This window comes from Ranitomeya variabilis, chromosome 4 (genome assembly GCF_051348905.1).
Source record: "Ranitomeya variabilis isolate aRanVar5 chromosome 4, aRanVar5.hap1, whole genome shotgun sequence".
Lineage (NCBI taxonomy): Eukaryota > Metazoa > Chordata > Amphibia > Anura > Dendrobatidae > Ranitomeya > Ranitomeya variabilis.
The window spans coordinates 727581581-727604180 of NC_135235.1; the positions used below are offsets into that span (position 1 = coordinate 727581581).

General features: G+C 42.4%; 1 protein-coding gene across 1 annotated transcript in view; it reads left to right on the forward strand.

Annotated features, from left to right (window-relative positions):
* Positions 1–8783: 8783 nt before the first annotated feature.
* Positions 8784–22600, forward strand: part of LOC143767935 (uncharacterized) — an 88912-nt gene continuing 75095 nt past the window's right edge. Inside the window, exon 1 of the mRNA XM_077256469.1 lies at positions 8784–8974. The gene's annotated coding sequence lies outside the window, so the exon portion shown is untranslated. The remainder of the gene's footprint in view (positions 8975–22600) is intronic.

Here is a 22600-nt window from a genome sequence, read left to right on the forward strand (position 1 = left end):
GATGTCCCCCGCAGTCTTCCAGCCTCTCCGCTGCACGCTGCCGCTTCGGTTCCTATAGCTGCTGGGCGGTGAAGGACCTGCGATGACGTCAGTGTCTTGTGATTGGTCGCGAGACCGCATGTGACCGCTCACGCGACCAATGACGTCATCTCAGGCCCTTCACCGCACAACAGCTATAGGAACGGACGGCGCTGAGGTCTGCAGGTGAGTATAACCATTTTTTTAATTTTTTTTATTATTTTTAAACATTCTATCTTTTACTATAGATGCGGCATAGGCTGCATCTATAGTAAAAAGTTGGTCACACTTGTCAAACACTCTGTTTGACAAGTGTGACCAACCTGTCAGTCAGTTTTCCAAGCGATGCTACAGATCGCTTGGAAAACTCTAGCATTCTGCAAGCTAATTATGCTTGCAAAACGCTAGTTTTCTGCGGGTATATGCATGCTAATTCTGCATGCGATATTCCCGCGGCAGGAGGCGCAGAATTGCCGCGGAAATTTCCGCGACAATTCTGCAACGTGTGAACTTAGCGTTAATGTGACGGTACCTTAAAGGTACCTTCACACTAAACGATATCGCTAGCGATCCGTGACGTTGCAGCGTCCTGGATAGCGATATCGTTGAGTGTGACAGGCAGCAGCGATCAGGATCCTGCTGTGATATCGCTGGTCGTTGAACAAAGTTCAGAACTTTATTTGGTCGTCAGACCGGCGTGTATCGTCGTGTTTGACACCAAAAGCAACGATACCAGCGATGTTTTACACTGGTAACCAGGGTAAACATCGGGTTACTAAGCACAGGGCCGCGCTTAGTAACCCGATGTTTACCCTGGTTACCAGTGTAAAATGTAAAAAAAACAAACACTACATACTCACCTTCGCATCCCCCGGCGTCCGCTTCCCACACTGACTGAGCGCCGTAAAGTGAAAGTGAAAGTACAGCACAGCGGTGACGTTACCGCTCTGCTGTTAGGGCCGGCGCTCAGTCAGTGCAGGAAGCGGACTCCGGGGGACGCGAATGTAAGTATGTACTGTTTGTTTTTTTTACATTTTATGCTGGTAACCAGGGTAAACATCGGGTTTCTAAGCGCGGCCCTGCGCTTAGCAACCCGATGTTTACCCTGGTTACCCGGGGACCTCGGCATCGTTGGTCGCTGGAGAGCGGTCTGTGTGACAGCTCTACAGCGACCAAACAGCGACGCTGCAGCGATCGGCATCGTTGTCGCTATCGCTGCAGCGTCGCTTAATGTGAAGGTACCTTTAGGAGTCTAGGTTTACAGTTCCTGTTGACTCATGTAATTACCTTTGCCAGGGAAGGTCACAGACTCGTATAAATCAATTATGCTAACCTTTCATTGTATTGCTCGATTCTATGTAAATTAGCTGACTCTATTTCATCTCTGTTAGGGTACTGTCACACAGTACCATTTTGATCGCTACGACGGTACGATTCGTGACGTTCTAGCGATATCGTTACGATATCGCAGTGTCTGACACGCAGCAGCGATCAGGGATCCTGCTGAGAATCGTACGTCGTAGCAGATCGTGTGGAACTTTCTTTCGTCGCTTGATCACCCGCTGACATCGCTGGATCGTTGTGTGTGACAGCGATCCAGCGATGTGTTCGCTTGTAACCAGGGTAAACATCGGGTAACTAAGCGCAGGGCCGCGCTTAGTAACCCGATGTTTACCGTGGTTACCAGCGTAAAAGTAAAAAAAAAACAAACAGTACATACTCACATTCCGGTGTCTGTCCCCGGCGTCTCAGCTTCTCTCCACTGTGTGAGCGTCTGCCAGCCGGAAAGCGAGCACAGCGGTGACGTCTGACGTCACCGCTGTGCTTGCCGGCTATGGCGCTTACACAGTGGAGAGAAGCAGAACGCCGGGGACAGACACCGGAATGTAAGTATGTACTGTTTGTTTTTTTTTACTTTTACGCTGGTAACCACGGTAAACATCGGGTTACTAAGCGCGGCCCTGCGCTTAGTTACCCGATGTTTACCCTGGTTACCGGGGACTTCGGCATCGCTCCAGCGCCGTGATTGCAACGTGTGTGACAGCAGTCTACGACGCTGGAGCGATAATCATACGATCGCTGCGACGTCACGGATCGTGCCGTCGTAGCGATCAAAATGGTACTGTGTGACAGTACCCTTAGACACCATTAGTACTAAGGATATTATGTTTGCGGCTTGGAATCTAGCCAATCTAGCACACTCTTATTCCACCAATCATGAAGACCCAAGTCTGAATTGAGAGCTCAGGGGTATAGAAGGACTGTCCAGTGACCAACTCTCTCTTGCTGCATGGTACCAATTTTTGATCTGCGGATCCGATTGGCAGGCCATAACCGAACATGGATTATAAGACTAAATGGACTTTAGCATCGAATGCAAGGATTCGGATGAGAGATCAAAGACTACATAAGGATGGTATCCATCTTGGGACAATCCAGTCACCTGACTACAGAATTTGCGGTACTCAGTCAGATTCCTAAATCTGGCATTATTCCGTTCTCGGTGGGTGCCCGCCGAAAGCGGGGTGCTGCTGGCTTGGAGTAAGTAGCCCTGGAAGCTCTGATGAATGGATGTTATACTCCCTGGTGAGCCAGTGGAAGGGTGAGAAACTGTTGCCTGTTACATTTTGTGTTTTGCTGGTTGTGTGATATATGCCATTAATTGTTTGGAGATCCCAGAAAGTCTTAATATTGTGATTCCGTCACCCTGTGTTGTATGAGTAGTGTTCCACCCACTGTTGAGGAGGTCGGGCGTTCAGTTGGGATGAGCCATGGTCCATGCTGTCTTTGTAAAGGTGGTCGGGACAGCGGACGAGAGCACCCACTGACCCCCATGTCTACACAAGAACCACTATGTAAAGTTAAAAAAAGGTTAAGAATGACGATACAATTACATATAAATAAATTGATGACATAAAACTTTATTAAGTGTAATTTCACACACAAACTTAGCATCTGTTCAACAACCCTTGAATTAACCATAGATTAGTGGGTTAAGCCCTTATGGAAACTTCAAGTAAGTTGTGATAGCAAACAGTGAGGTACCGATAAAATGTTTCACATGTGGAGTTAGCATATTTTGTATAATTCTTCAAAAATACATAGAGTTCTGAATTTTGGGGGCAAAATTTGTTAGATTGAGTGCGTTTGTTTATTCGCGACATAAGCGATTTACGTGAATAACTTCTGAACTACACATAGACTTGATATTTTTTTTGGCAAATATTGTTCAGGACATTGAGCTGGTCATTTTGAGTGCTAGTAGTCCAGGGTACCTCTTTTCAAATTGAACTTACGTGCGATTGAGTGCGTTTGTTTATTCGCGACATAAGCGATTTACGTGAATAACTTCTGAACTACACATAGACTTGATTTTTTTTTGGCAAATATTGTTCAGGACATTGAGCTGGTCATTTTGAGTGCTAGTAGTCCAGGGTACCTATTTTCAAATTGAACTTACGTACGATTGAGTGCGTTTGTTTATTCGCGACATAAGCGATTTACGTGAATAACTTCTGAACTACACATAGAGTTGATATTTTTTTTGGTAAATATTGTTCAGGACATTGATATGTTCATTTTGAGTACTAGTGGTCAAGGGTACCTCTTTTCAAATTGAACTTACGTACGGTTGAGTGCGTTTGTTTATTCGCGACATAAGCGATTTACGTGAATAACTTCTGAACTACACATAGACTTGATATTTTTTTTGGTAAATATTGTTCAGGACATTGATATGTTCATTTTGAGTACTAGTGGTCAAGGGTACCTCTTTTCAAATTGAACTTGCGTACGATTGAGTGCGTTTGTTTATTCGCGACATAAGCGATTTACGTGAATAACTTCTGAACTACACATAGACTTGATATTTTTTTTGGCAAATATTGTTCAGGACATTGAGCTGGTCATTTTGAGTGCTAGTAGTCCAGGGTACCTATTTTCAAATTGAACTTACGTACGATTGAGTGCGTTTGTTTATTCGCGACATAAGCGATTTACGTGAATAACTTCTGAACTACACATAGAGTTGATATTTTTTTTGGTAAATATTGTTCAGGACATTGATATGTTCATTTTGAGTACTAGTGGTCCTGGGTACCTCTTTTCAAATTGAACTTACGTACGATTGAGTGCGTTTGTTTATTCGCGACATAAGCGATTTACGTGAATAACTTCTGAACTACACATAGACTTGATATTTTTTTTGGCAAATATTGTTCAGGACATCGATTTGTTCATTTTGAGTACTAGTGGTCCTGGGTACCTCTTTTCAAATTGAACTTACGTACGATTGAGTGCGTTTGTTTATTCGCGACATAAGCGATTTACGTGAATAACTTCTGAACTACACATAGACTTGATATTTTTTTTGGCAAATATTGTTCAGGACATTGAGCTGGTCATTTTGAGTGCTAGTGGTCCAGGGTACCTATTTTCAAATTGAACTTACGTACGATTGAGTGCGTTTGTTTATTCGCGACATAAGCGATTTACGTGAATAACTTCTGAACTACACATAGACTTGATATTTTTTTTGGCAAATATTGTTCAGGACATTGAGCTGGTCATTTTGAGTGCTAGTAGTCCAGGGTACCTATTTTCAAATTGAACTTACGTACGATTGAGTGCGTTTGTTTATTCGCGACATAAGCGATTTACGTGAATAACTTCTGAACAACACATAGACTTGATATTTTTTTTGGTAAATATTGTTCAGGACATTGATATGTTCATTTTGAGTACTAGTGGTCCAGGGTACCTCTTTTCAAATTGAACTTACGTACGATTGAGTGCGTTTTCTTATTCGCGACATAAGCGATTTACGTGAATAACTTCTGAACTACACATAGACTTGATATTTTTTTTGGCAAATATTGTTCAGGACATCGATTTGTTCATTTTGAGTACTAGTGGTCCTGGGTACCTCTTTTCAAATTGAACTTACGTACGATTGAGTGCGTTTGTTTATTCGCGACATAAGCGATTTACGTGAATAACTTCTGAACTACACATAGACTTGATATTTTTTTTGGCAAATATTTTTCAGGACATTGAGCCGGTCATTTTGAGTACTAGTGGTCCTGGGTACCTATTTTCAAATTGAACTTACGTACGATTGAGTGCGTTTGTTTATTCGCGACATAAGCGATTTACGTGAATAACTTCTGAACTACACATAGACTTGATATTTTTTTTGGCAAATATTTTTCAGGACATTGAGCCGGTCATTTTGAGTACTAGTGGTCCTGGGTACCTATTTTCAAATTGAACTTACGTACGATTGAGTGCGTTTGTTTATTCGCGACATAAGCGATTTACGTGAATAACTTCTGAACTACACATAGACTTGATATTTTTTTTGGCAAATATTTTTCAGGACATTGAGCCGGTCACTTTGAGTACTAGTGGTCCTGGGTACCTATTTTCAAATTGAACTTACATACGATTGAGTGCGTTTGTTTATTCGCGACATAAGCGATTTACGTGAATAACTTCTGAACTACACATAGACTTGATATTTTTTTTGGTAAATATTGTTTAGGACATTGATATGTTCATTTTGAGTACTAGTGGTCAAGGGTACCTCTTTTCAAATTGAACTTACGTACGATTGAGTGCGTTTGTTTATTCGCGACATAAGCGATTTACGTGAATAACTTCTGAACTACACATAGACTTGATATTTTTTTTGGCAAATATTGTTCAGGACATCGATTTGTTCATTTTGAGTACTAGTGGTCCTGGGTACCTCTTTTCAAATTGAACTTACGTACGATTGAGTGCGTTTGTTTATTCGCGACATAAGCGATTTACGTGAATAACTTCTGAACTACACATAGACTTGATATTTTTTTGGGCAAATATTTTTCAGGACATTGAGCCGGTCATTTTGAGTACTAGTGGTCCTGGGTACCTATTTTCAAATTGAACTTACGTACGATTGAGTGCGTTTGTTTATTCGCGACATAAGCGATTTACGTGAATAACTTCTGAACTACACATAGACTTGATTTTTTTTTTGGCAAATATTTTTCAGGACATTGAGCCGGTCACTTTGAGTATTAGTGGTCCTGGGTACCTATTTTCAAATTGAACTTACGTACGATTGAGTGCGTTTGTTTATTCGCGACATAAGCGATTTACGTGAATAACTTCTGAACTACACATAGACTTGATATTTTTTTTGGCAAATATTGTTCAGGACATCGATTTGTTCATTTTGAGTACTAGTGGTCCTGGGTACCTCTTTTCAAATTGAACTTACGTACGATTGAGTGCGTTTGTTTATTCGCGACATAAGCGATTTACGTGAATAACTTCTGAACTACACATAGACTTGATATTTTTTTTGGCAAATATTTTTCAGGACATTGAGCCGGTCATTTTGAGTACTAGTGGTCCTGGGTACCTATTTTCAAATTGAACTTACGTACGATTGAGTGCGTTTGTTTATTCGCGACATAAGCGATTTACGTGAATAACTTCTGAACTACACATAGACTTGATATTTTTTTTGGCAAATATTGTTCAGGACATTGAGCTGGTCATTTTGAGTGCTAGTGGTCCAGGGTACCTATTTTCAAATTGAACTTACGTACGATTGAGTGCGTTTGTTTATTCGCGACATAAGCGATTTACGTGAATAACTTCTGAACTACACATAGACTTGATATTTTTTTTGGTAAATATTGTTCAGGACATTGATATGTTCATTTTGAGTACTAGTGGTCCAGGGTACCTCTTTTCAAATTGAACTTACGTACGATTGAGTGCGTTTGTTTATTCGCGACATAAGCGATTTACGTGAATAACTTCTGAACTACACATAGACTTGATATTTTTTTTGGCAAATATTTTTCAGGACATTGAGCCGGTCATTTTGAGTACTAGTGGTCCCGGGTACCTATTTTCAAATTGAACTTACGTACGATTGAGTGCGTTTGTTTATTCGCGACATAAGCGATTTACGTGAATAACTTCTGAACTACACATAGACTTGATTTTTTTTGGGCAAATATTGTTCAGGACATTGAGCTGGTCATTTTGAGTGCTAGTAGTCCAGGGTACCTCTTTTCAAATTGAACTTACGGACGATTGAGTGCGTTTGTTTATTCGCGACATAAGCGATTTACGTGAATAACTTCTGAACTACACATAGACTTGATATTTTTTTTGGCAAATATTGTTCAGGACATTGAGCTGGTCATTTTGAGTGCTAGTAGTCCAGGGTACCTCTTTTCAAATTGAACTTACGGACGATTGAGTGCGTTTGTTTATTCGCGACATAAGCGATTTACGTGAATAACTTCTGAACTACACATAGACTTGATATTTTTTTTGGCAAATATTGTTCAGGACATTGAGCTGGTCATTTTGAGTGCTAGTAGTCCAGGGTACCTATTTTCAAATTGAACTGACGTACGATTGAGTGCGTTTGTTTATTTGCGACATTAGCGATTTACGTGAATAACTTCTGAACTACACATAGACTTGATATTTTTTTTGGCAAATATTGTTTAGGACATTGAGCTGGTCATTTTGAGTGCTAGTGGTCCAGGGTACCTCTTTTCAAATTGAACTTACGGACGATTGAGTGCGTTTGTTTATTCGCGACATAAGCGATTTACGTGAATAACTTCTGAACTACACATAGACTTGATATTTTTTTTGGCAAATATTCTTCAGGACCTTGAGCTGGTCATTTTGAGTGCTAGTGGTCCAGGGTACCTCTTTTCAAATTGAACTTACGGACGATTGAGTGCGTTTGTTTATTTGCGACATAAGCGATTTACCTGAATAACTTCTGAACTACACATAGACTTGATATTTTTTTTGGCAAATATTTTTCAGGACATTGAGCTGGTCATTTTGAGTGCTAGTGGTCCAGGGTACCTCTTTTCAAATTGAACTTACGGACGATTGAGTGCGTTTGTTTATTCGCGACATAAGCGATTTACGTGAATAACTTCTGAACTACACATAGAGTTGATATTTTTTTTGGTAAATATTGTTCAGGACATTGATATGTTCATTTTGAGTACTAGTGGTCCTGGGTACCTCTTTTCAAATTGAACTTACGTACGATTGAGTGCGTTTGTTTATTCGCGACATAAGCGATTTACGTGAATAACTTCTGAACTACACATAGACTTGATATTTTTTTTGGCAATAAATATTGTTCAGGACATTGAGCTGGTCATTTTGAGTGCTAGTAGTCCAGGGTACCTATTTTCAAATTGAACTTACGGACGATTGAGTGCGTTTGTTTATTCGCGACATAAGCGATTTACGTGAATAACTTCTGAACTACACATAGTTGATATTTTTTTTGGTAAATATTGTTCAGGACATTGATATGTTCATTTTGAGTACTAGTGGTCCAGGGTACCTCTTTTCAAATTGAACTTACGTACGATTGAGTGCGTTTGATTATGTGCGACAAAAGAGATTTATGTGAATAACCCAGGACCACAAGTAGGCAAAATAAACATCTCAAAGTCCTGATCAAAATTTTACCCAAACAATATCCACTCTATGTATAATTCCCCATGCATGGAAAATCGAATAGCTAACTAATAACTAATAGCTAACTGCCATACATGAAAATCGAATAACTAACTAATATCTAATAGCTAACTGCAGACTAACTTGAATCCGGTGGTGATAATCCCCTCATGTGTGGGGTCTATTTGTCTCCAGAGAAATCACACGTTACATCCCACACATAACACTGTGTAGAAAAGGCGGCGTGAGGTAATTGTGCCAGTAGTCAGGGGGAATAATGGCGGGAAAGTCACTGACTGAGGAGAAGCTTCCATGTAGCGTCTGCACTACAGATCTCATTCCCTGAGGCCCCTGATCATGTGACCCCTGACTCCTCCCCTCCTGTGATCTTATCACAGGTCCTGTGCACACAGAGCAGCCATATATATCGTGAGCGGCTCTGCAGGTGAAGGTAAGTGCTGGAGATTCCCCATTACTGAACGCCGGGGAGACATTAACCCCTTCAGCACTGGGACTCTTTTGGGGTTTTTGTTGCCACTTTATAGGAATCATTGTATTTTTGTTCTATTTCCTGTAATTAATACATACGACCCAACTATGGAGGACAGGAAGTGAGGTAGCGGATTGTTCTCACAGTACAGGGCCCTTTCTTGGCCCCACACAGTGTAATGCCCCCAATATGCCCCTTATGCAGTATATATGATGCCCCCACACAGTATAATGCCCCCAATATGCCCCTTATGCAGTATATATGATGCCCCCACACAGTGTAATGCCCCCAATATGCCCCTTATGCAGTATATATGATGCCCCCCACACAGTATAATGCCCCCAATATGCCCCTTATGCAGTATATAAGATGCCCCCACACAGTATAATGCCCCCAATATGCCCCTTATGCAGTATATATGATGCCCCCACACAGTATAATGCCCCCATTATGCCCCTATAATCAGGTGACCGGATACAACACACCGACAAACACAAGGCGGAAGTAACCAATATAATTATTTATTTCCTGATAATGGGAATTGTGGTCACTATGACAACAGTGAATAATGCAGAACAGGGTGATTACGAGGTGAAATATCCAATATCAGATACACAATGAATTCTCCGCCTCACTCTCACTAATAGCAGCCTCTAACCACATGTGACTTTAGCTACTGACAAGGGGGATTTTCCTGACACATATAGTCGACAACACTCTACTCTGCAAACACCGGCCATAGTGGGGTCTCCGCCTCTTCCCGTTAGACCATAAGTCCTCCTAATAAAGCCTATCAGGGCTCGCTGGGCCGCCTTCACTTCAGTCATCTTTCACCTTGTCTCTTGTACACCCTGGACCAACACCTGTACTGACTCAACATAATGAAAGGGAAAAAGGAATTAATCAGTGCTCACCAGAGTATCACAGGACCACGGTTGCCAGGTTCAATATGGCTGGAATCAACTTGTAAATGCAGGCAAAGAAGAAAATAAACAGCACCAGGTGATTTCCATAAAAAAATCACATTTGTCTTTTTATTTAATCCATAGTTTGCAAAAAGATAAAAAGATACATGTCATTAAATGTCAAGAGGCAAACATCCCCCACACGTCTAACGCGCTTCAGACTTTCAGTTTTTAACTTTTTGTAAACTATGGATTAAATAAAAAGTGACAAATGTGATTTTTTTTATGGAAATCACCTGGTGCTGTTATTTTTCTTCTTTACCTGTACTGACATCAGTGCTGGAAGCAATGGCCCTGCTCACTGGAGCCTCCTGCTCTTCACTGCAGGCATATACTACTGAGTGGACTCTCCTCACAGATCTTCAGTGCTTGACCAAAGGCAGATGTGTCTTGTGCCAGAAGAAATAAGAGCTGTGACTCTGCTCTTGCCTGGCATAGTTTGGACTCTGGGTCTTGACCGGCGCAGGTCAGGTTCTCAGGCCTCGACAGTCTTATTCTGGACTCCGGGTTTTGACCAGAACAGGTCTGGTTCTCGGGCCTTGGCTGACGTAGTCTGGACTCCGGGTCTTGACCGGCACAGGTCAGGTTCTCAGGCCTTGACAGGCATAGTTTGGACTCTGGGTCTTGACTGGTGCAGGTCTGGTTCTCGGGCCTTGGCTGGCGTAGTCTGGACTCTGGGACTCATCTGGTGCCACCTGGGTTCTGCCTCCACAACCAACTGCCTCGGGCACTTTACCATGGCCTGGTACCTCAAATTCCTCCCTAGCACCCCATTGTTTTGCTTGGCACCAAATCTGTTCTGGCTTTGGGGCTATGACCTTCATAATAACAGGAAACTGTCATCAAGGTCACATAATCTGGTGTACCTTGTAGACTCTTTCTTCCTGAAACTCTCCGTTTTCCCATTGATTCCACAGGGTCCCTTCTGGATGGCTGATGGCAGTTATTTTGTACAAATGCAGCACAGCCATGACGATTCATTCTCCTTATGACACACCATTTTACACCCCTTATACCAGAGGTGTCAAACTGCATTCCTCGAGGGCCGCAAACAGGTCATGTTTTCAGGATTTCCTTGTATTGCACAGGTGAAAATTTAATCACCTGCACAGAATGATTCCAGCACCTTGTGGAATGCTAAGGAAATCTTGAAAACACTCATGGTTTGAGGCCCTCGAGGAATGCAGTTTGACACCTCTGCCTTATACAGTATATATGATGCCACTCACACAGTATAATGTTTCCACAGTATTAGCATGTCTCACACAAAAGATATTTCCACAGTTTCACCGTACCCCCACACATTCAGGTGCATCTCACAAAATTAGAATATCATCAAAAAGTTAATTTATTTCAGTTCTTCAATACAAAATGTGAAACTCAGATATTATATGGAGTCATATAGGATAATAGAGTATAATAAAGTAGTTATGGACGTGACTTAACTAACATTGTGCAGTGACTCTGCTTTCCATATAGTGACGGATATTTCTTGTTGCTAAAACTGATTTTTTTTTAATTTGACATTTTTTATTAAACATCTCTCATCAGTGCGATGATACAACATGGGTCATTCCATGTCAAGTGGACCAGTGGTCCTCACTCGACCGTCTCCGATTTTGCTGAAAATTTATAAGGATGTACATGTATGTTTGAAAAGAGGTTCTGTAAATTTTTAGGGCCAGATCTCAAATACATTGGGCACTGTTGACCTTTCACTGGAGGTTCCACCAAGCCTGCGGCTTCAGCTAAGAGGATTTTGCAAACTTTGGCACATAGCCATTAGAGTTCTATACTGGCTGTGATGCTGAAATTTGGCATACTAGCTCAACTTTTGCTGCTAAATACGATAAAATTATTACCGGCTATGACAAAACAATATTTCGGCCGCAAATTTGTGTCAAAGTAGCTTGAAAAACGCGTCGCATAAAATTTATGCCAAACTTTGCCCATATATATATATATATTTGCCAAGGACTTATCTTTGCTGAACTGGACAGACTATCAGGGAAATCCAAGGAGAGATCTGAATCCAACCAAGAAACATTGACAGCTGGCACTGGCTGAAGATTAGAGCCAGGCTAAATAGCAGAGCAGGAGAGGCGATCAGTGGAAGCAGCTGCTAAAGCTAAATCCAAGGAGCAGCAGTTCCACTTAAAACCACCGGAGGGAGCCCAAGGGCAGAATTCACAACAGAGCTGCCAACCTCTTTGCTGTCCCTCCAATCCCATCACAGGGCGACTTTCCATGACTGGTACCAAAAACAATTCCATTCAGCGCTGATATTGAAATCAGCATTGTGGTGGCACAAGTTGAGAAAAATTTTGAAATGTTTGTACTGGGCTGCAGGTCCATCGCTGAAGTAGTGGATATGATGAATCCCATAGATGAGTCTTGAGATACTCCACAATTACTGTTAAGAACGTGTGGACTGCAACTGTCATGTCATGAGCAATCACTGATTTATGCACAAGCTGATGTTCTGCGCAGCTTCACCATTAACTCCTTGAAGTAAATTACAAATGGGTGTACTGTAGCTTGACTATTTTCCCAGTGGAAACCTTGAATGGCATCTTGAACAATAAATGAGTAATTTTCAGCAAAGTCCATAAGGATCACAAGCTTTCCAGGTCTCAGATTTTCCTTTAACGATTTCAGATAGAAACTTTGATGCTTGGCGATGTAGTGATGGCTACAAAGTTTAGAAATTTTCAAAACCAATTCTTCAATGAAATCTTCTATAGTCAGTTGTTTGGTATAAAGAGTTACTCGATCAGTGTGAATCCATTGTTTGAACTCAATAATATCTTCAGGGTCACTGACAAACACATTGACTAGAAATTCTTTTAAAACTTCAGGACCCGGGCATTTATAACAACGGCCAAGCATACAGTCCTTGGATTCAATTCCACAGACAATTTTGCATATGAGCTCTTTGTAGTCATCATTGATTGGGCATGCTGCAAGCATTAGTTTGACATTTTGGTGAATGGTACACACACAAACGGAATTTTTTCCAGCAGATCCAACGGTTACGCACCACTTTGGCCGAAGCTCACAAAACTTGGAAAATCCAATTTCAGGGCCATTCCGATCCCGATAGGCAACAAACATTTCCCTCATATTGCTCAGTAATAGTCGCTTTTAATAATAGCGACTAATAGTCGCTAAGGCTATATCAGATGAATTTCGGTGTCTCTGAACGAATGGTCAAACAAGCTCGAAAGCTTAAATGTGAACATGGGAGCTTAGCCTTACCTAGAGTCAAGTGTAGCAAGAAACTTTCTGAGGAAGTGAAGAAAAAGGTGAATTCAGTCGAATGTGCCCTGGTAAAAAAGACTATGTGTCAGTGCGAATAGCAGGGGAATAAAAGCAGATGCAAAAGTGACTATTACTGAGCAATATGAGGAAAATGTTTGTTGCCTATTGGGATCGGAATGGCCCTGAAATTGGATTTTCCAAGTTTTGTGAGCTTCGGCCAAAGTGGTGCGTAACCGTTGGAACTGCTGGAACACATTCCGTTTGTGTGTGTACCATTCACCAAAATGTCAAACTAATGCTTGCAGCATGCCCAATCAATGATGACTACAAAGAGCTCATATGCAAAATGGTCTGTGGAAATGAATCCAAGGACTGTACGCTTGGCCATTGTGATAAATGCCCGGGTCCTGAAGTTTTAAAAGAATTTCTAGTCAATGTGTCTGTCAACAGTGACCCTGAAGATATTATTGAGTTCAAACAATGGATTCACACTGATCGAGACACTCTTGATACCAAACAACTGACTATAGAAGATTTCATTGAAGAATTGGTTTTGAAAATTTCTAAACTTTGTAGCCATCACTACATCGCCAAGCATCAAAGTTGCTATCTGAAATCGTTGAAGGAAAATCTGAGACCTGGAGAGCTTGTGATCCTTATGGACTTTGCTGAAAATTACTCATTTATTGTTCAAGATGCTATTCAAGGTTTCCACTGGGAAAATAGTCAAGCTACAGTACACCCATTTGTAATTTACTTCAAGGAGTTAAATGGTGAAGCTGCGCAGAACATCAGCTTGTGCATAATCAGTGATTGCTCACGACATGACACAGTTGCAGTCCACACTTTCTTAACCCCTTCCCGACCCATGACGCCACGTAGGCGTCATGAAAACCCGTGCCAATCCGACCCATGACGCCAATGTGGCGTCATGGAATGATCGCGTCCCTGCAGATCGGGTGAAGGGGTTAACTCCCATTTTACCCGATCTGCAGTGACAGGGGGAGTGGTGCTTCAGCCCAGGGGGGGTGGCTTCACCCCCCCGTGGCTACGATCGCTCTGATTGGCTGTTGAAAGTGAAACTGCCAATCAGAGCGATTTGTAATATTTCACCTAAAAAACTGGTGAAATATTACAATCCAGCCATGGCCGATGCTGCAATATCATCGGCCATGGCTGGAAACACTGATGTGAGCCCCCCCCACCCCACCGATCGCCCCCCCAGTCCTCCGTTATGGGGTCCGGTCCCCTCCGTCCGCCTGCCGGCTCCCCCGTCCTGCTGTCCGCTCCCTCCTTGTTTAGATTCACCCCCCCCTGTGGTCCGATCACCCCCCCCTGTGCTCCAATCCACCCCCCCACCACCCCTTCATACTTACCGATCCTCCCGGTGTCCGTACGTCCCCTCGCTGGGCGCCGCCATCTTCCAAAATGGCGGGCGCATGCTCAGTACGCCCGCCGAATCTGCCAGCCGACAGATTCCTTACAAGTACATTTTGATCGCTGTGGTAGGTTCTATCACAGCGATCAAAATAGAAAAAATAATAAATAAACCCCCCCCTTTATCACCCCCATAGATAGGGACAATAATAAAATAAAGAAAATATTTTTTTTTTCTTTTTCCACTAGGGTTAGGGTTACAGGTAGGGTTAGGGGTAGGGTTAGGGTTATGGCATGTGCGGATTTGGCCGCGGATCCGCAGCGGATTGGCCGCGGATCCGCAGCGGATTGGCCGCGGATCCGCAGCGGATTGGCCGCTGCGAATTCGTAGCAGTTTTCCATCAGGTTTACAGTATCGTGTATACCTATGGAAAACCAAATCCGCTGTGCCCATGGTGCGGAAAATTCCGTGCAGAAACGCTGCATTGTATTTTCCACAGCATGTCAATTCTTTGTGCGGATTCCGCAGCGTTTTTACACCTGTTCCTCAATAGGAATCCGCAGGTGAAATCCGCACAAAAAACACTGGAAATCTGCTGTAAATCCGCAGGTACAACGCAGTGCCTTTTACTTGCAGATTTTTCAAAAGTCATGCGGAAAAATCTCACACGAATCCGCTACATGGGCACATACCCTTAGGGTTAGGGTTGGAATTAGAGTTAGGGTTGGAAATAGGGTTAAGATTAGGCTTGTGGTTAGGGTTACGGATAGGGTTAGGGGTGTGTTGGGGTTACAGTTGTGGTTAGGGTTGGGATTAGGGTTAGGATTAGGGTTAGGGTTGGAATTAGGGTTACGGGTGTGTTGGGGTTAGGGTTGTGGTTAGGGGTGTGTTGGGGTTAGGGTTGGGATTAGGGTTATGGCTACAGTTGGGATTAGGATTAGGGGTGTGTTGGGGTTAGTGTTGAAGTTAGAATTGAGGGGTTTCCACTGTTTAGGCACATCAGGGGTCTCCAAACGCAACATGGCGCCACCATTGATTCCAGCCAATCTTGCATTCAAAAAGTCAAATGGTGCTCCCTCCCTTCCAAGCCCCGACGTGCGCCCAAACAGTGGTTTACCCCCACATTTGGGGTACCAGCGTACTCAGGACAAACTGGGCAACAACTGTTGGGGTCCAATTTCTCCTGTTACCCTTGCAAAAAAAAAAAATTACTTGCTAAGACATAATTTTTGAGGAAAGAACAATTATTTTTTATTTTCACGGCTCTGCGTTGTAAACTTCTGTGAAGCACTTGGGGGTTGAACGTGCTCATCACACATCTAGATAAGCTCCATCGGGGGTCTAGTTTCCAAAATGGGGTTACTTGTGGGGTGTTTCTACTGTTTAGGCACATCAGGGGCTCTGCAAATGCAACGTGACGCCCGCTACCATTCCATCAAAGTCTGCATTTCAAATGTCACTACTTCCCTTCCGAGCCCTGACGTGCGCCCAAACAGTGGTTTACCCCCACATATGGGGTATCACTGTACTCACAACAAACTGGGCAACAAACATTGGGGCCCAATTTCTCCTGTTACCCTTGTGAAAATAAAAAATTGCTTGCTAAAACATCTTTTTTGAGGAAAGAAAAATGATTTTTTATTTTCACGGCTCTGCGTTGTAAACTTCTGTGAAGCACTTGGGGGTTGAACGTGCTCATCACACATCTAGATAAGTTCCTTGGGGGGTCTAGTTTCCAAAATGGGGTCACTTGTGGGGAGTTCCTACTGTTTAGGCACATCAGGGGCTCTGCAAATGCAACGTGAGACGCCCGCAGACCATTCCATCAAAGTCTGCATTCCAAAACGTCACTACTTCCCTTCCGAGCCCCGGCATGTGCCCAAACAGTGGTTTACCCCCACATATGGGGTATCAGCGTACTCAGGAGAAACTGGACAACAACTTTTGTGGTCCAATTTCTCCTGTTACCCTTGCAAAAATAAAAAATTCTGGGCTAAAAAAATATTTTTGAGGAAAGGAAACACATTTATTATTTTCACGGCTCTGCGTTATAAACTTCTGTGAAGCACTTGGGGGTTCATAGTGCTCACCACACATCTAGATAAGTTCCCTTGGGGGTCTAGTTTCCAAAATGGAGTCACTTGTGGGGAGTTCCTACTGTTTAGGCACATCAGGGGCTCTGCAAACGCAACCTGACGCCCGCAGAGCATTCCATCAAAGTCTACATTTCAAAACGTCACTACTTCCTTTCCGAACCCCGACGTGTGCCAAAACAGTGGTTTACCCCCACATATGGGGTATCCGCGTACTCAGGAGAAACTGGACAACAACTTTTGGGGTCCAATTTCTCCTGTTACCCTTGGGAAAATAAAAAATTGTGGGCTAAAAAATCATTTTTGAGAAAAGAAAAATTTATTTTTTATTTTCACGGCTCTGCGTTATAAACTTCTGCAAAGCACTTGGGGGTTCAAAGTGCTCACCACACATCTAGATTAGTTCCTTGGGAGGTCTAGTTTCCAAAATGGGGTCACTTGTGGGGGAGCTCCAATGTTTAGGCACACAGGGGCTCTCCAAACGCGACATGGTGTCCGCTAATGATTGGAGCTAATTTTCCATTCAAAAAGCCAAATGGCGTGCCTTCCCTTCCGAGCCCTGCCGTGCGCCCAAACAGTGGTTTACCCCCACATATGAGGTATCAACGTACTCAGCAGAAATTGCCCAACAAATTTTAGGATCCATTTTATCCTGTTGCCCATGTGAAAATGAAAAAATTGAGGCTAAAAGAAATTTTGTGTGAAAAAAAAGTACTTTTTCTTTTTTACGGATCAATTTGTGAAGCACCTGAGAGTTTAAAGTGCTCACTATGCTTCTAGATAAGTTCCTTGGGGGGTCTAGTTTCCAAAATGGGGTCACTTGTGGGGGAGCTCCAATGTTTAGGCACACAGGGGCTCTCCAAACGCGACATGGTGTCCGCTAAAGATTGGAGCCAATTTTTCATTCAAAAAGTGAAATGGCGCTCCTTTCCTTCCAAGCCCTGCCGTGTGCCCAAACAGTGGTTTACCCCCACATATGAGGTATCAGCGTACTCAGGACAAATTGGACAACATCGTTCGTGGTCCAGTTTCTCCTTTTACCCTTGGGAAAATAAAAAAATTGTTGCTAAAATATCATTTTTGTGACTAAAAAGTTAAATGTTCATTTTTTCCTTCCATGTTGCTTCTGCTGCTGTGAAACACCTGAAGGGTTAATAAACTTCTTGAATGTGGTTTTGAGCACCTTGAGGGGTGCAGTTTTTAGAATGGTGTCACTTTTGGGTATTTTCAGCCATATAGAACCCTCAAACTGACTTCAAATGTGAGGTGGTCCCTAAAAAAAATGGTTTTGTAAATTTTGTTGTAAAAATTTTAACCCTTATAACTTCCTAGCAAAAAAAAAATTGTTTCCAAAATTGTGCTGATGTAAAGTAGACATGTGGGAAATGTTATTTATTAACTATTTTGTGTCACATAACTCTCTGGTTTAACAGAATAAAAATAAAAAATGTGAAAATTGCGAAATTTTCAAAATTTTTGCCAAATTTCCGTTTTTTTTACAAATAAACTCAGAAATTATCGACCTAAATTTACCACTAACATGAAGCCCAATATGTCACGAAAAAACAATCTCAGAATCGCTAGGATCCGTTGAATCGTTCCTGAGTTATTACCTCATAAAGGGACACTGGTCAGAATTGCAAAAAACGGCAAGGTCATTAAGGCCAAAATAGGCTGGGTCATGAAGGGGTTAACAGTAATTGTGGAGTATCTCAAGACTCTCATCTATGGGATTCGTCATATCCACTACCTCAGCGATGGATCTGCAGCCCATTACAAAAATTAGAAAATTTTTCTCAACTTGTGCTACCATAATTCTGATTTCAAGATCAGCGCTGAATGGAATTTTTTTGGTACCAGTCATGGAAAGTCGCCCTGTGATGGGATTGGAGGGACAGCAAAGAGGTTGGCAGCTCGTGCCAGTCTTCAACGCCCAACTGAAAACCAAATACTGCCCCCGGTGGATTTATTCAACTTTTGCAACGAGCAACTGCATGGAATGAAGGTTTTTTTTTTTTGTTTTTTTTTTGTTCCAAAAGAAAAAATTGACGAAATACGGGTAGTTCAAGAGGAAAGGTTCAAAGATGGACATGCAATTGCTGGAACAAGAGAAAAATGACCAGTTTGTGCCAATTGATGACAAAAAGATTCGCATTTCAAGGGTGTCAAATGACCCATCATCTTTCATTGCCCATGTAGATAGATCTGTCAGATGAGAAATGCCTTTTGTGCCAATTGCAAACCTCCAGACAGGGCAATAAATTGCCTGCATTTACGATAGGAACTGGTGGATTGGAAATATTTCTGAAATCTCAGTCGACGAGCATGATGCATTAATAAATTTTATGCATCCTCATAGACCAGCTAGCTTCTTTCACTGGCCTGTGAGAAATGATACATGCTGGATTCCCGAGCAGTCAATCATTGCAATAATTCCAGCACCAGCTGCAACAGCAATGGGCCGACAATACACCTTCTCTGAACCGATTTATGTTGCAAATTCAGCAACAATTCCAGACCACTTAGACTGAACATTATGGCTTGGGAACCAACAAAAGATACCCAATATTAGGCTTGGGATCCTAGGCAAAGACACCCACCCTCAGGCTTCGGAATCTGCGATAAAAAGACCGCCCGAGGCTCGCCTTGCATGGCTATCGGCCATGGCTCCTAGGCGATGGGGCTGCCAATTCTCGAAAGACAGCATTATTACAATTCTTAATAGGATTATAATACCAATACTTAGGGAATTGGTTGTTGTATAACCACCATGGACCAACGCAAGGGTTTGAATAGAGCAGTTACCATTCATTTTTTATTAATAAATAACACCATGTTCAGTGGCATTTTTCATTTCTTAAACGGAGAGACTCCCAAAAAAAACCCAATGATCCTTGTAGAGAAAAATGTGCTCTTTCTAATGATATCAGAATTAATATATTTTAGGGGTACCCTTTTTGAGAAATTTGACCTAAAAATAGGTAAAATTCGTTTTTTAAGTTTTTCATCATATGTGGGTGTGAATATTTCCACAAATACATATGCTTTGACCGTGATATTGCAGCAATGCAAAGTCATGTAGATGTTTGGTGTACAGGGCAAAGCACCAGTTACTATTGGTTTTTGGTCTTTAGTTATATATGGGCAAAGTTTGGCATAAATTTTATGCGACGCGTTTTTCAAGCTACTTTGACACAAAATTGCGGCCGAAATATTGTTTTGTCATAGCCGGTAATAATTTTATTGTGTTTAGCAGCAAAAGTTGAGCTAGTATGCCAAATTTCAGCATCACAGCCAGTATAGAACTCTAATGGCTATGTGCCAAAGTTTGCAAAATCCTCTTAGCTGAAGCCACAGGCTTGGTGGAACCTCCAGTGAAGGTCAACAGTGCCCAATGTATTTGAGATCTGGCCCTAAAAATTTACAGAACCTCTTTTCAAACATACATGTACATCCTTATAAATTTTCAGCAAAATCGGAGAAGGTAGAGTGGGGACGATTTTTAAAACTGGTCCACTTGATGTGGAATGACCCACATACGAGACTCTGATGGCTTTGGTGATGCCCTGTACTACTGTAGTGCCGTGTATCATCTGCTGTCAGTGTAATACTAACGGCCCCATACACATGAGATAAGTGTTGGCTGAACGGTCATTTGGCAGACGGCCATCTCTCCCGACTCCCCATACACACAAATATTCCAGCTTTCCTGTGGTCTGTATGAGAGAGTCGCCTCCAAACTCCTCTAGCAGAGGATTATCTAGATCCTTCTATGGCCTGACATCATCTGTCGGGAGGCCGCCAAATACATTATATAGTCAACCAAACCCCCCGAAATCAGTGCTTTCATTCAGCTTTAGTCTAATGTGTATGGGGGTGTAAGATGGCCTGCCAGATGAGTCCTTGAGGAGAGATATAAATCATTTCAGCTATTAGCTGTGGTGATGTGAGCGCGGAAGCATGCTCCAGAAATACAGTGCTGAGAGAGTTATTAAGCCATTCCAGGGCCGGGTTTTACGAGCAGTCATAAGAGATGGGTGGGAATGACTGCCCGCATATCCCAACCCCAGGGGCACGATTTGGCAGATAAAATGGAGGCCGAGTCTCTCTTTCAGTGTCTGGACCTTAATGTGTGGATCTCCTGTGTGTTTGTCTGTGCTAAAGAATTGGACACTATCCTGAGCAGGCGGACCCGCTGTATGTTGTATGGACTTTTTACTTTATGTTTTCACTTTGTGTTCTGGAAAAGGCTGTTCTTTTGTTTTGCTATCCTGAGCAGTTTATGAAGTTTAAATAAACTTGCCTGGACATTGGTGCAATAGCAATTCCTGTGCCTACCTCAACCTCAACCTCAGCCGAGTGAGTACAGACCTCTACAGAGGTTAGAAAGTAACTTATTGGACGCTACCTCTGGCCCGGCCTAATAGACCTTCACACATTGCAGCCCAGACACCATTATTAGGTATGTAATTTTTGTAGTATCTAGACCGCCCCATACTATCGAGTACTTGGGGGAGGAGGGCATTCAGCCGAACTCTCTCACACCTTCTTAGATGCCATGTTTGCTTTTCACAGCAGCAAGTGGTTAAACTGCCAGGGTTTTTGTTGCAGCCACTCCTGTGCCCTCTCTGCAGTCTATATCTATGTTCTGGGGCCCAAAATAGTTAATTTGTAAAAAAAGGTTTCACTTGTTAAAAAATAATAAAATATGTTTCCTTCTTTTTTATGTTTTTTTTTATTTTTACAAGAATTGTTGGAGCCAATTTTCTTTTGAAACATTTTAATATCTGATTTTTCTGGTGTTTTTCTTGCAATATAGGAAAGCCTAAGGCCAGAAATAAACCCCATAAACACTGTACATGGAGACTTTGAGATCAGATAATTTCTGTCCACGGTGTTTGTGGAAACAAAAAAGCTTTTATTAAAGCCTCAAACTTCTGTGTGTGACTCAGAGCTGAGATCTAACGTGATAGAAGATTGCAGTGCGGGGAAGACGGGAAACCTTCTGTAGGGATTGGCTCAGGTGAGCAATGGTAGGGCCGCAGTAATGAGGCAACACACAGGCTTCCAGTCCAAACTTCAGTGGTTTATTGTCACTTTAAACAGTCCGAGACAGAAAGTAAGAGAAAAAACAAACATACTCCAGCTTGGAGAACCACTGGTCCCAGACTCACCCTTACACGGGACGGGCTTAACTAAGCGGCTGCCAAGTCAGCGGCTTCCGCCAGGTGCCATTCCCAGGGTTGCTAATAGTCATATCACGAACGTTTGTGACATGTGTGGGAGAGAAAAACAGTTCAGGCTCCTTCCAGCCTAGTTCCATCCCCAGAATAACATGTGCCAAACAAAAGAAACTCCATTACATAGTCTATAGCCACACCCACAGGTGAGGTATCCATCACATGGGCTGATCACATGACCGTGACATAACTGCAGGTCCTCAACCTTAGGAAAATAACAGGCCAAAACTTATCTTGCTGGGAGAAATATATCTTCCATCCAGCACTACACCTTTTACTGCACCACATACCTCCCCCCTTTGTTCAACCCTATGGGGGTGGACACATGACATACAGTGAACTCTGGACAGGGCATCTGCATTTCCCTGTAGTCTGCCTGCCCGATGTTCTGCTGAAAATTTAAAATTTTGCAGGGACAGAAACCATCTGGTGACTCGTGCATTTCTCTCCTTAGCTTGACTTATCCATGTAAGAGGGGAATGATCTGTCACCAAGCGAAACTTTCTCCCCAGCAAATAATAGCGAAGAGACTCAAGTGCCCACTTAATGGCCAGGCACTCTCTCTCCACAATACTGTACCTGATTTCGGCTGGGGTAAGCTTTCGGCTCAGAAAACTAACGGGATGCTCTTCTCCGTTAATTTCTTGAGA